Source organism: Orbicella faveolata, unplaced genomic scaffold (assembly GCF_042242905.1).
Source record: "Orbicella faveolata isolate gen_17 unplaced genomic scaffold, um_ofav_v1 contig_13, whole genome shotgun sequence".
NCBI lineage: Eukaryota > Metazoa > Cnidaria > Anthozoa > Scleractinia > Merulinidae > Orbicella > Orbicella faveolata.
Window position 1 is genome coordinate 23,917,284 of NW_028301540.1, and position 15,524 is coordinate 23,932,807.

The window sequence follows — 15,524 nt, forward strand, 5'->3', positions numbered from 1 at the left end:
GATCATGGACTCCGTGTCAAGCATTTTAAGTCCCCCATTTTCAATGTCGTTGATAAGTGCAGATCTTTTGATTTTATCATTACCTTTCCAGATAAATCCATAAATCAATTTATTTATCTCCTTAATAAGATCCTTTGATACCGATATTAATGCTGCTTTACTCAAAAACTTTGGTATGATAAAAGTTTTCACTATTTGAATCTTTCAAAGTAAAGTAAGGCCTTTCCACTTCCACATATTAAGGGTCCTGTGAATGCAATTGAAAATTGATTCAAAATTGGCTTTGTTCCGTGACGGTTTATGGTAGTCAAAAAAAAAAACTAATATTTTAATTGATGTTCGTACGTTATGGATAGAGTCGCGTTGCGCGAGTTTAAAAGAACCGATTGCGAAGATTTCAGTTTTGTCGTTGTTGATCCGGAGGCCAGAATATTTATAGAAATCTTCCAACAATCCACATAATTGTAGATACGAATTCATATCATTTAAAAACAGGTCATGTCATCGGCAAATAATGTTAACTTGATTTCCTCGTTTTTGACCATCGCACCATGAATGTTATCATCTTGTCTGATTTGGGTTGCTAATATTTCAATAGCTAAGATAAATAATAAAGGCGATAACCGGTCACCTTGCCGCACACCACGCCGCACTTGAAAGAGATCAGTGGTAAATCCATTGTTCAAAACGCAGCTTGATATGTTTGTATAAAAGGTCTTAATCCATTGTAAAAAATATGTCCCAAAGTTAAGTTTCTCCAACACCTTTAACAGATACGTGTGATCTAGCGAATCAAAGGCTTTTTCAAAGTCTATTGCTACAAGTATAGCAGATTTGTTTGTTATTTGTACCAATTCAAGGAGATCATCGATCGTTCTAACTGCGTCAAAAACTGATCTTCCTTTGATAAATCCATTTTGATTGTGATGAATAAGTTCCGGAAGGATTGTTTCTAATCTTCTAGCAATTGCCTTAGATGCAATTTTAACGTCGACATTCATTAAAGAGATAGGTCGCCAATTTTTAATGAATCTTCTATCTTTGTCTTTCCTTTCTAACAGAGTAATCATTGCCTGTTTTTGGGAGGAAGATAGTTGTCCGTGTTCGTGAGCGAAATTTAGGGAATCTTCAAGGTATTTCCCTAATATGGGCCAGAACGCCAAATAAAATTCCACCGTTAACCCATGATTTCCTGGTGTTTTGTTTCTTTGAAACGTTTTTAAAGCTTGGTAAAGTTCGGATCTAGTGAGCTTTTTATCTAAAACCTCTTTCTGACCATTGGATAGTTTCTTAGTATTCGTTCTGTCAAGGAATCGAGTGATTGAGTTCTGACCCAAATTATAGGAGTCTTTATCATAAAGTTTTGAATAAAAATTATGAATCTCGGTCATTATTTGCTTTGGCTCTGTCGTTTCTTTATCATTATCCATAGGTAATTTCCTTATTGAACTCTTTTTCTTTTTGGCGTTGTCTAAGTTTAAAAAATACTTATTACTTTTCTCACCCTGTTTGTACCAGTTAACTCTGGATCTTATAATTATTCCCTGGGTAATATAGTCAAAAATGCGATCATATTCTGCTTGAATTATTTCCAAGGCATTAAGATTTTCAGATGTTGGACCCTGGTCGCATTTTACTTGACAATCTTTAAGTCTTTCTTCTAAACTGACCAGCACCGATCTCCGTTCTTGAACTTTCTTTTTACTATAAACAATCGTTTCATAGCGTATTTTATACTTAAGGAAATCCCAAAGAACTCTCGGATCCTGTATTTCTCTATTTTCCTCTATCCACTCCCGACTTTTTTCGTTTATCTTATTCACATATTCTTCGTCTTCCAATAAACTAACATTAAAGTTCCAAAAGGAAGGTCCGTAACTCGTGTTTTCTATGCCATTGATATGTAGCGTAATGGCAGAGTGATCAGACCTAATGGCAGGAATAATGTCGACCTTCTCTACCTCTTCTTGAATGCTATTGGTTATTAGCCAGTAATCTAGGCGGCGTTGAATTGCTGGATTTTTCTGTCTCCAAGAGAAACGTTTAGCACCTGGATTTCTGATTCTCCAAATGTCTATCAAATCAAATTAAATGAGGAACACAGGATTTCTATTTTTTTCGAAGATTCTTTTAATTTTGGTTTCCCTCCCGATCCATCCAAATCAGGATTCAAAATAACATTGAAATCGCCACCTATTATTATCCGATGGTCTGCATCAGTTTCCACTTTAGCTAACTCATTATGAATTTCAGCATAAAAAACACATTGCTTGTTGACCTTATTCGGAGCATAGCTATTTACAAAAATGAAAGGTTGACTTTGCACAATGCCCACAATACCCAATTCATCTTGTTTACATACCTTTAATTGGCAGTCAAGTCCTTCCTTGACAAGTGTTAAAACACCTCTGCTGTGTTCCGAGTCGTGGCTAAAAAACAGTTCTCCCCTCCACTGGGACTTCCACACATTCTCCAGCTCGGGTGTGCTATATGTTTCTTGTAGAAAAATTATATCAGCTTTGTCTTTCATACACCAGTGAAAAGGCGCTTTCCGCTTATCAAATGACCTGATCCGTCGAACTTTTAACGATAAAAATCCAAAATTTAGATTAAGTTTTGTGAACATTATTAATTTCGTAAATCGTTAGAAAAAGGCTCCTGATCATAATTAACAAATTGCCAAAACTTTCAGCCAGAAAACTTAAAAAATAATTTGTATGTTGCGTGTACAAAATATGGAAAAAAACATACTATAAATAACTTCGAAAAAAAATACAAAAAGACTATTTTACAACCATAACACTTAGAACAACAATAAGACATACAAATAAAACAGTAGCCAGCGATGAAGGCTGTTAATTGTGCTACTAATCAGGAGCCATAATCGAGGACGGACACCGTAAGTCTCGGGATTCGCGCGCACTTATGATATGGGACAATTTTTCTATTTTAAGAATAAATTGCGCCATCCTGACGTCATATATCCGCGCGGATTCACACACATGTCGGGGGCTCTCGCGTGGATGTTGTCACGTTGCGTGAACAAATGGTGAGAGTTGACAGATTCTCTTGCGTATTTTTCACAGCGATGGCAGGGAATAAGGCAGGGAATACGAACCAGGGCGCTTATATGTAGTTTTATGCTCGGAGGTAACGGAAAAGGTGGGTTTTTCAGGCTCGAAAACAAGACTTCAATCTCGCGCTGGTAATGAATAATAAGATCTGCTCACGCTAGTTGTAAGCTTACGCGAATGTTTTTGCGTTTGTTCTGACTTAACAATATAGCAAGAAAAACTCTCTACTCCGGTATCGAGTTAATTTGTGAGTTTCTCAGACAATGGTTCATCATAACCAAAACTTGTTTTGACGGTTTCTTATTGCTTCTGTTTGTTTGGTGAGTTTGCAAAAGTTTTTGAAAGGAAAGTCTAAGGCGTACAATTCGCTCATTTGCATAGTGCAGCTCGCGCACTTTCAAGTCCGAGTCGGTGTTTTCAATTGTCAACAAATCTTGACAAAGATTTCTTTCGTTATCTTTTGTGCTGAGATGCTGTAACAAATTTTACGAACGCGAAAAAGGCTACTAACATCATGAGTGTTTCTTCAACATAAGCATAGCGAAGTTTTACACTGCGAAAATGAAAATAGACAAGGAGTTTTGATAACTCGATCAACAAAATCGAAATCGTTATTCCAAGTCGATTAAAGAGAGCGTCATAGTAAATTTACTGATTATTTCTGCTTTATTCACATATTTCCAGCTTAGCTTTTAATGTGCTCTCAAACATTTATCAATCTTAAACATATTTAAAAACTACAGAGTTATTGTTTGAGTTCGATGTACGCTTTCACACGAAAGTGTGGCGGAAGTACAATTGGTCATGTTTACTGACTGTACAAAGACACGCATCGGCGGGCTCTCTCATTCATCGACAACAGAGAATTTACTGGACTTTTACACGAATAAAACTGAGTAGTATCTATGGACGTAAAGTTATTGGGCCTTGATGAAACATCAAGCGTTGCTTACAATTCAAGCGAAACTCAAACTATCAATTATTTTGTTGTACTTTTCGGTCGCGATAGACTGACAAATTCCTCGCAAGCGTGTGGCAAGAGGAGCTAGGAAACTATGAAGTCCTGAAACTCTGCTATATCTAAATATATCCGGCTAGTGTTTTGCTGTGTCATGGAAAAGCTGTTAATCTTCAACATATGTGAAATTTACAGTGGAGTAATGTACAGCCTTGATCAAACATCAAGCGTTGTTTGCAATTATTGTAAAAATCAAACTTGCAATTATTTTTTTACTTTTCGGTCGCGATAGACTCTGACGAACTCCTCGCAAGCGTGTGGCAAGAGGAGCTAGGAAACTTTGAAGTCCTGAAACTCTGCTATATCCAAATATACTCCAACTAGTTTTTTTGCTGTGTGATGGAAAAGCTGTTAATCTTCAACATATGTAAAATTTAAAGTGGAGTAATGTACAGCTCGTGTAAAAGAAGCATCGGAACACAACTTGGTCAGCGATATATATAAGCTTAAAGCGGAACATACCTAAATTCGACACTGTCTTACTTCACTCCAACTGGAGCAGCTAACGACGAAAATATTTAAGAAAAATTCCAACAGACGTAAACGCGTTGAGTTGTGGGCCAAAAACATGAAAAAGTTCGGGAATTTCAGACGCCATTTATCCCGCGCGACATCCGCAAAAATCCTCGCAGAATGTACGCGCGTGTGCCGCAGGCGATGGCGCAATTTGTTCTAAAAAAAGAAAAAGAAAATTGTCCCATATCATGGGGACAACCCCAATACTAGAAATGGCGCGCGCTTACGGTCTCCGTCCCCGATTATGGCTCCTGCTACTAATGAAATGAGTCTTGCACGTATGATGTTAATTGTAGAACCCAAACATGCAGCTCCGTTTTCGCAAATAAAACGAAAAATAATGTATGCCGTTGCATATTCGTGAAAAAAAAAAAAAAAAAAAAAAAAAAAAACTAAATATTTTTAAGCTTGGTGAAATTAATAAACTCGGTTGCCCTCAATGTACACTTTATCCGGCTTTGAGCGCTTAAAGAACGCCGATCCTTTAATGATGATGCGGCGTCTTCACTAAACGATTCAAAGCGTTCGACCTTCTCTTGCAGTCGATTAACTTTTCCGTCGACAACTTTCACGTAGCTTTCAAGATTGTCCAGTTTCTTTTCCATCTTATCAAGTTTCTCTAAAACTAATTCAATCTTGGGCAACAACATCATCGGTTTCGCTTCTCGACTCCGACTCCGTGTGGTCTTTTGATTTGATTTTCTTTTCCAGCGGGGAAAGAGAATCTTCTTCAGACGATATTGACTCACTTCTCCAAGCCGGTCCAGTTCTTTCTATATGGGTCTTTCGATTAAAGCTTTTCTACCTTCTGTGCCATGTAACTAAGGCCATATACAAACTTTTATAACGGAGCTAGCAAGAACACGTCTACCCCCTCGCCATGCTCGACCCAGTCCCCTAAATTGGAGTTAGACTCTAGCAGAGTTTGGCTTGTCTACAAGAAAACTGTCAATTTGTTTACACAAGATATTTGGTGGCTACTGTAGCATGAAGTTGCTTTTTGCTGATATGTTCGGTTTCGGTCGCAAATCTCCTTTCTGGCCAGTTCAGCTGTGTTGGTTATACTTTTCAGACTATGCAAACCACGAAAACTGATCAAACAATAAATAATATTAGTATGTAAAACAGGGGAGGATGGCAGAAAGCCCCACATCTAAATTTTGAGCATTTTGAAAGAGCGGGGATAAAAATTCAATTGTAAACCTGTGGCCAGGAACTCCACTACGAAGTAATGTGGATGTTTATTTCACTGTGAACCAGATTGCAGTCATCAAGGTGTAATATTCCATTCGAGCATTTTTTTTTGTGTGTGTGTGTGTAGTGGTGTAATATCAACGGGATAAACTGAAATATTTCTTTATTTCTGGACTCCATGCATGATGGTAAGGGTTACCTCTTTCAACAGCTTCTTGACCCGTGCATTCGGAGCTTTTCTGCTACGTTAAGGTTGAGGATTTGAGGTTAGAACATCTCGAAATTATCAGCTCTGTGTCTATTTCAACTTAACATTGGTCAAGTCATGTGGCGCATGCTAAAATATACGTCTTACCCGTAAATTGAAATTTGACGACGGATGGTCAAATATTTGCATTTTTGACGTACTTTGAAAAGCTCTCGCGTCGCTCACAATCATTTGCCTAAAGAAATTTTTACATGAATCTGTAGATCATCCTTCTGCGATTCAACCACCAGAAGCTTAATCCATTTAAAGGTTTCGCACATGGTGAAAATCAATTATATTCACGAGGTACTTTTAAGTGAATGAAATACGTGTCTTCGAAATTTAATTATTTTGCACCCAAAAAGACAACTCAACATTCCCTAAAACCGACCCAGTACACATTTAAACATTGGACAAAAATATTTGAGTGTTTTAAAGACGGAAGAATGATGGTTTGCATGCGAGGCTCTCAAACTGGCTTAAGAAAATGGTGCGTCAAATGACGATTTTAACAGAAGTTGGTAATTTGCATATTTCCTTGAAATTAAAAGGATATTTTGCCAAAAAAACTATCCAGTAGTTTTTGTCATGCCCTAGCCTATCTACCATGAAAATATGAGCGAAATCGAATTTTTGACCCTTGCCGAGTTTTTTTCCATTTTTATGGACAGGGACTCTTAAGGTTTTTACGAGTTTTAGGTCGACTGAACCTCTCTACTGTACATGAGAATCTTCAGCTACGGCGGAAGTCAAAATCATTTATCTAACGAGACCCTTAAGTTCTTTACGATAATTTCTGCTGAAAATAAAACAGATACAAGGATTTATGGCACAATTTACAAGAGCCATGAAATGGACAATGTAGAAAGAGTATCGGTAGGCACAATTCGGCCATATGATGGTGTCCGTAAACATGAGGAGAATAAGCCAGATAGCGAGGGGAAGCCAGCACATTGCAAAACCCTAACACTATAGCAATGGCCATCTTTAACACATTTCGCTCCTTTTGCAGGCGTTGTTGTCCAGCGTTGGCTGATTGCTCACCTGGAATCTTCTGCGACTTGAGCTTTAGATAGATGATAATGTAAAGTATGGCTAACAACACCAACGGGATAAACATGAATACAACTGTAAAAGACAAGAGGTAATTCTTATGAGCCGGCGATGAGGATTCTCCAAAAACTTCATTCCAACGCCGCTTACAAACCAGTTTTTCTGGATATTCCACGAGTTTGTATATTAAGAGCTTTGGGGAGTTAACAGCTATCGCGACGATCCAAGAGGCGATAATGAGGAACAGGCACAACTTTGAAGAGATGAGTGGAGAACGGAGAGGAAATACCACAGCACCAAATCGATCCACTGCTATCAGAACCAGGCTTTGAATAGACACAAGAAAGGAAACACCTTTCAAGAAGTAAACCAGCTTACATAAGACCTGGCCAAGAGGACCATCGATCAGCCAGGAGTCTATATACAGTGCTTGTATAAGCTGGGGAATCTTGAATATCGGTAACATGATATCGGACATGGCCATGTTTACAATGAAAAAGTTGATGGGTTTTCTCATGGTCTGCGTCTTGAAGACAATTATTCCGATGGCGGTGTTCCCAGCCAGCGAAACAAGAAAAATCAGACAGTAAGCAAAGATCGTTCCAATTTTTTCTGCTGTAGAATTGCTGGGGCAGCTCCATGACTGCGTTGCATTCATCGTTGTATTCACGTTGTCCGACATTGCCGTTCGGTTTCTTCTAGCTGATTTGCTCACTGAGTAACCTCACTCTATTAATATGTTCTACCGAAGGCGGGATAACTTTTCGGCTTGGTGCCGTCTTTCGCGCGAAAAGAATGACTGATTCAGAAATTTGGACGACTAATCTTTGTTCCAGCTGTCCGCCACGTATTTGCACTAATAGTTAGAGTTTCTATTTCATGAGCAGCTCAGCAAATTGGAGTGGCCTATCAGCTTGCGCCACAAATTGCTTTTCATTTCACATCTTAACTGAACGTCAATGAAACTGGAAGCAGACAGTGTCCTAACATGTCACTGCTTCGTCAAATGAAGTAGCAACAGCTGGCTGGATTGTTTTTCAGCTCTGTTCGAAGAATGATAAGCCGTCATTAAATTTTCGTCTTTCTGTTATTTTTCAGTTGGTGTACATCAAATTGTCCATCAAGACGAGTCAGTGAGAATACAGAACGTTGAAGGTTAGAGCTCGAGCTCAATGAAAACAATTATCCTGAATGCATCTTGTCGGAGTGTAAATTTAGAAATTTAAGAGTCATTGTCAGTAAAACCAGTTATGATCATCAAAATCGCGGACACAGCCAAAAAATCGATTTCGCTCATACTTTCTATATTGATAGACACTTGTGCCAAAGTAAACAAAACAAGGTTATTTTGTTTTGATATTCATTTTGTTTAGATTAATTAAATAAATTAAGAACCGTTGAGTTCGGATCGAGCAAAATTTCGATATTATAACTATCGAAATTCTGTCATTGTAAGTCGAAAATTATCTGTGAATTTTCCTGTTGCGATATCGTTATAGTTAGGGCCCTGACTAATTGATTGTGAGAGGAAAAGCAGACATTCTCTAGTTATAAATATTTTATGAATTTTCTTCTCCTTGAGGCTGTTTTTTTAATAGCCCCGTGGTATCCTAAAATAACAGCCAAAAACGCTTTTCGGTACGCGAAGAGAAACCCAAAAACTGTATTGCAGATACAGTTTATGATAGACGTTCACAGATATACTTGCAATTTTTTAGGATAACTGTTAGTTTTGCGGTAACCCTTGTCAGTTGAAGTTTACTTATTTTCGAGATTTGCTGCAGCCGCCATTTTTAAAGTTAAAACTAAGCTGACCACCAAGAAACAATTGATCACATGGGAAAAAGTACATTAGAAATTTAAATATTATAAGCTGAATTAAGACGAGACTTGGTTTCTGTCTGATCTAAAAAATTAATTAAATTGGAGGTAGACTGCAGCAAATTTTGGCTTGTCTACAAAAGAACTGTCGATTTGTTTACGGTAGCATGAAGTTGCGTTTTGAAGACATGATTGATCATCCCAGTTATAAACACAACTTAAGCAGTTGTGAAATTAAAGCCCTAAAACAATTCAGGCTACCAAATGAGCTATCAAGCCAACATGTTGTGAGTTAAGTTCGTTATGTATCCGTAGATGGTGAAGAATTCAAGTGAATTTAATATATAGATTTAGCCAAGACTAAACGCGGAGCTCCTGGGCCGCGTTGTGCAAAGCCCGATTAAGATAACCCAGGTTAAGCGAGAACTTTGATTTTGAATTTTGTAACTTTGCAGTGAGGTTTTTTGTATATTGTTTGGCATTCTGTTTTGAGTTTGAATAAATTGAAAATACACAAAACAAAAGCAGGGAAAACCATTTGTATACAAGAACTATTTATACATTTGTTAACTTTAATCCTGGGTTAGCGCTAACCGGCTTCCGAATAACCCGCCCCCGTTTACAAGAAGTAAATTTGACATGAACCCGCGATCCAATAGAAAACTAGCACTTGGCCAGCGGTGAACTTTAAAAGAAACGGTGACCCCGATGAGCTCTAAACTTGAGCCGGCGATATGGTCACGTGATAATGCTCAGTGAATACCTTGTTTTGACGGGTGTCAATTTACCATAACATGGATGTCCAATATCAAAGAAGGAGACTATAAATCAAGGCTGTATGTTTCTGTCAACCTTTTAGCTGGAGTACGGCCGCTATCTTGAGCGACTCCGTCTTTGACGTCGTCGTCGTGCGTGCTCGCCGACGAACAATACCGCTAGCCATGATAACCATGGGAAAATCAATTCATGGGTTTCCTTTTCTTTCTTATATGGTGATGGAGCTCCTCTTGGCGCTCTTCGGGCCGCCGCAGCTCCGCTATGAAAGATCATATATGAAAGTTCTTTCTCTGCAGTTTAAATATATGTTCTTTCATTGTTCTAGAGATTGACATTAATCTCTAAACTGATCGTGACGTTGATGGATACTTTCCTGGGCATTTCGAAACATTATACTGAATACACTGGATAAATATAAAAAGTCATTGATATTTCAAATTGTATGAAGTGCGAAAGTAAGTGTCTGAGGGGAAAATTTTCGGACACTACAGGTGATAACAAACGTGCAAATGATCACAGAAGCTTCCTGTCTTGGCTTCCCACTCAGTCAACAAACCATTGGGATCTTGACATGGTAAAATGTTCGCTAAAAATGAAAAACCTAGCAACCAGCAACCTCAAAAAGAAAATAAATAAGTAAGGTAAACCCCCCCCCCCCCCCCCCCCCACACACACACAGAATAGAAAGCGTAATTCTAAAACAATAAAAAAAGGCGAAGAAGGAGAAAAAAAATAGGGACTCTTAATCTGTTTCCTAGGTTGAGTCCTGTCAATAAAGCAAAAACAGTGAGCGATCAAGACAACTTCAGAAACAGTTGGCTTGCTAGTCATTAAGAAGATAAATAGTTCACGAAATAACTACAAATGATGGTTAAGGAATCGTCAATAGAATAGTTAAAAACCGGTCTTTGAAGTTTATCAAACCTCACATTAAATTACACAAAAAGCAGTATTGAAATAAATGATATTTACAAGGTTTAAGACGGCTGAAAACGTCCTGTGAATTTAAGAAAATTACAAATTGAGTTTTCAGAGAAGCTACACAATGATTGCAAAGTCAAAGAAGTCAAAATGTCCAGAGAAAGGTTTAAAGCCGTTCTGCAAAGTTTCTTTCAGCCATAGTTTACATTTAATCAAATAAAAAGAAGTTTTGAATTAAGGTTTTTACGAGTTTTAGGTCGACTGAACCTCTCCACTGTACATAATTATCTCCAGCTTAGTTTGATAAAAGTGTACGTTAATGTTAATCAATGCGTGATCATCGCACTCATAAAATAATAACTGTAATAATTGACACACGTCCGTGGGACTGACTTCGTTATGCTGTTGTGGAATTAATATAAGGGCGCTCGCGCACGCACGAATACTGCTGAGTTACCTAATTGAAAAACATCGATGCTTACGACTTCAGCGCTGGAAACCACTCGAATGTTACGTACACAACGCAAGCTTTCCGCGAGTTTTTTGTTTGGTGAAAATTCAAACTCAAGTATCCTGAATACCAGCTCGGAACATCCATTTTATGTCGCAGTTCGACTGAACCAACCTTAAATTGCATTTAATATCTTCCAAGAAGAATTTTGAATAACCCAAAGATAACGTAGTCAGCCCCATGAAGTGTTCAGTAAAGCGAACGATTGTTGAAGCGTATAACTCTCCAGAAGCGAGTTCTTGCTCCCAGAAGAAACGTCGCCGCGCTTCCAATCTCTCCTTGTCTCGTCTCTTCCCGACCACCCTCATAACCACTTTTTCTTGCTCGGCAGACATTGTCCCGCACAAGGCCACGGCAAATACTGTAGGAAATCCGAGCGAAAGATATCTCAGCCCGAAAAGTCACCAAGTCGACGTATCATTGGATAAAATGGTTAATCATACCAATTGTTAACTGGAAAAGCGGAAATTTACAAACAGCAAAGCTTGCTTGCACAACAATGGTAATAATAATAATAATAATAATAATAATAATAATAATAAGAAGAAAATATTTATATAGCGCCAATCCACTATTTGTCCATGGGGCTTTACATTAAATAAAAAAAATATTTAAAAAGCTAAAAAAGGGGAGGGGAAAAAAAAATTAAAAAATCATCTAAAAATTAAAAGAGTTAAAAAGCTTGTTTAAAGAGACGGTCCCTTACAAAACATTAACAAGAGATCAAAAGTTATCGGAAGCGTCAGGATCCGAGTAATAACTGTCATAACTGGAAAGCGCAGACGGCTGCAGACTCTTTTTTACCGATTACCGCGATCGAAAATTTTACAAAACCGCAAACCCCTTAGTCTTATTAAACCGCAATACCGCAGGTTGAAATATGTTACGAAAAATTGTCTAAGGCTAGTTCTAGAACAATCTAGAACCTGAAGTCATTCAGCCGTGACTAATTTGTATAAGGACATTCCAGAACATTCTAATCCTTATGTCATTACTCAGATTAGAAACTGTGTCAAACTTCTAAATTTAGCTCCTAATAGAAGTTTCTAGAACTTTAAGCCTCATGTATATTAGAGCGACAGTTTCTTCTGTAAAAGAGATTGACTCAAATTTAAAGAAGCTTAGTGCTGTAAACTCGCGAAGTTATCTTATGGAAATAAATTAGTTTGTTGCTGTTACCGGCGATCCTGAGTTCTCTCTGGAAACAACCCTGCTCTACAACGATACTCGTAACAAAATGAAGATTTCCGCAAAACCGCATTACCGCAAAACCCTACGCCCTCCTCCTACGGCGGAAGTCAAAATAATTTATCTAACGAAAGCCTTAAGTTCTTTACGATAATTTCTGCTGAAAATAAAACAGATACAAGGATTTATGGCACAATTTACCAGAGCCATGAATGGACAATATAGAAAGAGTATCGGTAGGCACAATTCGGCCGTATGATGGTGTCCGTAAACGTGAGGAGAATAAGCAAGATAGCGAGGGGAAGCCAGCACATTGCAAACCCTAACACTATAGCAATATCCATTTTTAACACATTTCGCTCCTTTTGCAGGCGTTGTTGTCCAGCGTTGGCTAATTGCTCGCCTAGAATCTTCTGAGACTTGGGCTTTAGATAGATGATAATGTAAAGAATGGCAATCAACACCAACGGGATGAAAATGAATACAACTAAAAAGGACAAGCGGTAATTCTTAGAGGATGACGACTCTCCAAAGACTTCATTCCAATGCCGATCGCAAACCAGTTTTGCTGGATATTCAACAAGTTTGTATATTAAGAGCTTTGGGGAGTTAACAGCTATCGCGACGTTCCAAGATGCGATAATGAAGAACGGGCACAACTTTGAAGAGATGAGTGGAGAACGGAGAGGAAATACCACAGCACCAAATCGATCCACTGCTATCAGAACCAGGCTTTGAATAGACACAAGAAGGGAAACACCTTTCAAGAAGTAAACCAGCTTACATAAGACCTGGCCAAGAGGACCATCGATCAGCCAGGAATCTATATACTTATATAAGCTGAGGAATCTTGAATATCGGTAACATGATATCGGACATAGCCATGTTTACAATGAAAAAGTTGATGGGTTTTCTCATGGTCTGCGTCTTGAAGACAATTATTCCGATGGCGGTGTTCCCAGCCAGCAAAACAAGAAAAATCAGACAGTAAGCAAAGATCGATCCAATTTTTTATGCTGTAGGATTGCTGGGACAGCTCGATGACTGCGTTGCATTCATCGTTGCGTTCGCGTTGTCCGACTTTGCCGTTCGGTTTTTTCTAGCTGATTTGCTCACTGAGTAATGTCACTCTAATTATATGTTCTAGCGAAGGCGGGATAACTTTTCGGCTTGATACCGTCTTTCGCGCGAAAAGATTGATCGATTCAGAAATTTGCACGACTGATCTTTGCTCCAGCTGTCCGCCTCCTATTTGCACTAATAGTTAAGGTTTCCTATTTCATGAGTAGCTCAACCAACGATAGTGACCAATCAGCTTGCGCCACAAATTGCTTTTCATTTCACATCTTAACCTCAATGAGACTGGAAGCAGAGACTGTCCTAAAATGTCACTGCTGCGTCAAATGAAGTAGTGACAGCTGGCTGGATTGGTTTTCAGCTCTGTTCGAAGAATGATAAACCTTCGTCAAGTTCTCGTCTTTCTTTTTTTGTTTGCTGTACATCAAATTGTCCATCAAGACGAGTCAGTGAGAAGCACAGAACGTTAAAGGTTAGAGCCCGAGCTCAATGAAAACAATTATCCTGAATGCATCTTGTCGGAGTGTAAATTTAGAAATTTAAGAGTCATCATTGTCAGGAAAACCAGTTATGATCATCAAAATCGCGGACACAGCCAAAAAATCGATTTCGCTCATACTTTCTATATTGACAGACCCTTGTGAAAAAGTAAACAAAACAAGGTTAGTTTGTTTTGAAATTAATTTTTTTTAGAGCAATTAAATAAATTAAGAACCGTTGAGTCCGGATCGAGCAAAATTTCGATATTCGAACTATCGAAATTGTGTCATGTCGGCGTAGGTCGAAAATTATCTGTGAATTTTCCTTTGCGATAACGTTATAGTTAGGGCCTTGACCAATTCATTGGCGACATGAAAAGCAGATATTCTCTAGTTATAAATATTTCATTAATTTTTTTTGAAGACACCTTGCGGCTCCTTTTTTAATCGCTCAGTGGTACCCTAAAACAACAGCCAAAAACGCTTGTCGGTACGCGAAAAAAAAAACCCAATAACTATATAGCAGATGCAGTTTAAGGATAGATGTTTACAGGGATACCTTTTAGTTTTGCGGTAACCCTTGTTTGAAGTTTGCTTATTTTGGAGCTTTGCTGCAGCCGCCATTTTTTTAAGTTAAAACTAAGCTGACCACCAAGAAACAATTGATCGCATGGCGAAAAGTACATCTGAAATTGAAGACGAAATCCAACAGAAAATGGAGCAATTTCAGTTCTTAGTGGACAAAAATCTGGTACCAGAATAATTTTAAGTATTTTACAGTCCTTTTTAAATTTTCTTAAAGCTAAAGATATAAATAGTTGCCTGAAATAACACCAAAAACAATTTACCTTGGGAAGGAGAAAAAAACATTTCAAAGTCCAGAGAAATTGTGAAAAACAGGTAAAATTTTATCATCAGTTTTATTTCACCAGTACTTTCAAGTGATTCATGTGAAGTTCAGCATTTTTTTTTTCGACGTTTGGTGTTGCTAGAAATTATTTTTTTTGAGAAGATATTTAAAACAGTCGTAGTGAAGTTCCCAATACGATGTAAATAATCTTGGGAGAAAGTGTTTGTCCACTTGTTACTTGAACTTCTGGTGAATTCCGTCTTAAATATTATAAGCTGAATTAAGACGAGACTTGTCTGATCTAAAATATTGACTAAATTGGAGGGTTTTTTTTAAATTTAACAATTTTTTTTATTTCTTTATTATTTACATTGAGAATTACCGCTACAGGCATATTTACTAGACGCACTAACACTAAAAAAAACACTAAACAAATAAATAAATAAATAAATAAATACATAAATAACAAATACAATAATAGTTAAACACTATAACAAATAAATAAATAAATATACCAAAAACAAAAGGACAAAATAAATAAAATTAATGAATAAAGTACAAGACACATGCTGACAAAACTTTAAATTGATGCTTAGCTAAGAGGCAATAATTTTTTTCCATTTTTTGTAGTGTTTATGGAGCCTGTCATTTTTTTTGGCAATTTTTCTCTCTATATGATGAACTAATTTGAAAATTCTTAATGTTGGTTTAGTTTTGTTCAGTTTACCTGTAGAAATAAAATATTTAGCAATGAGTATTAAGTGATTGAAAATAGCAAAATCTTCACTGTCATTAAAT

General features: G+C 37.5%; 2 pseudogenes; both read right to left on the reverse strand.

Moving 5' to 3' along the window:
* Positions 1 to 6,740: 6,740 nt before the first annotated feature.
* Positions 6,741 to 7,852, reverse strand: LOC149115699 (QRFP-like peptide receptor; annotated as a pseudogene).
* Positions 7,853 to 12,195: 4,343 nt separating this feature from the next.
* On the reverse strand, positions 12,196 to 13,531 carry LOC149115700 (QRFP-like peptide receptor; annotated as a pseudogene).
* Between the last annotated feature and the right edge of the window lie 1,993 nt (positions 13,532 to 15,524).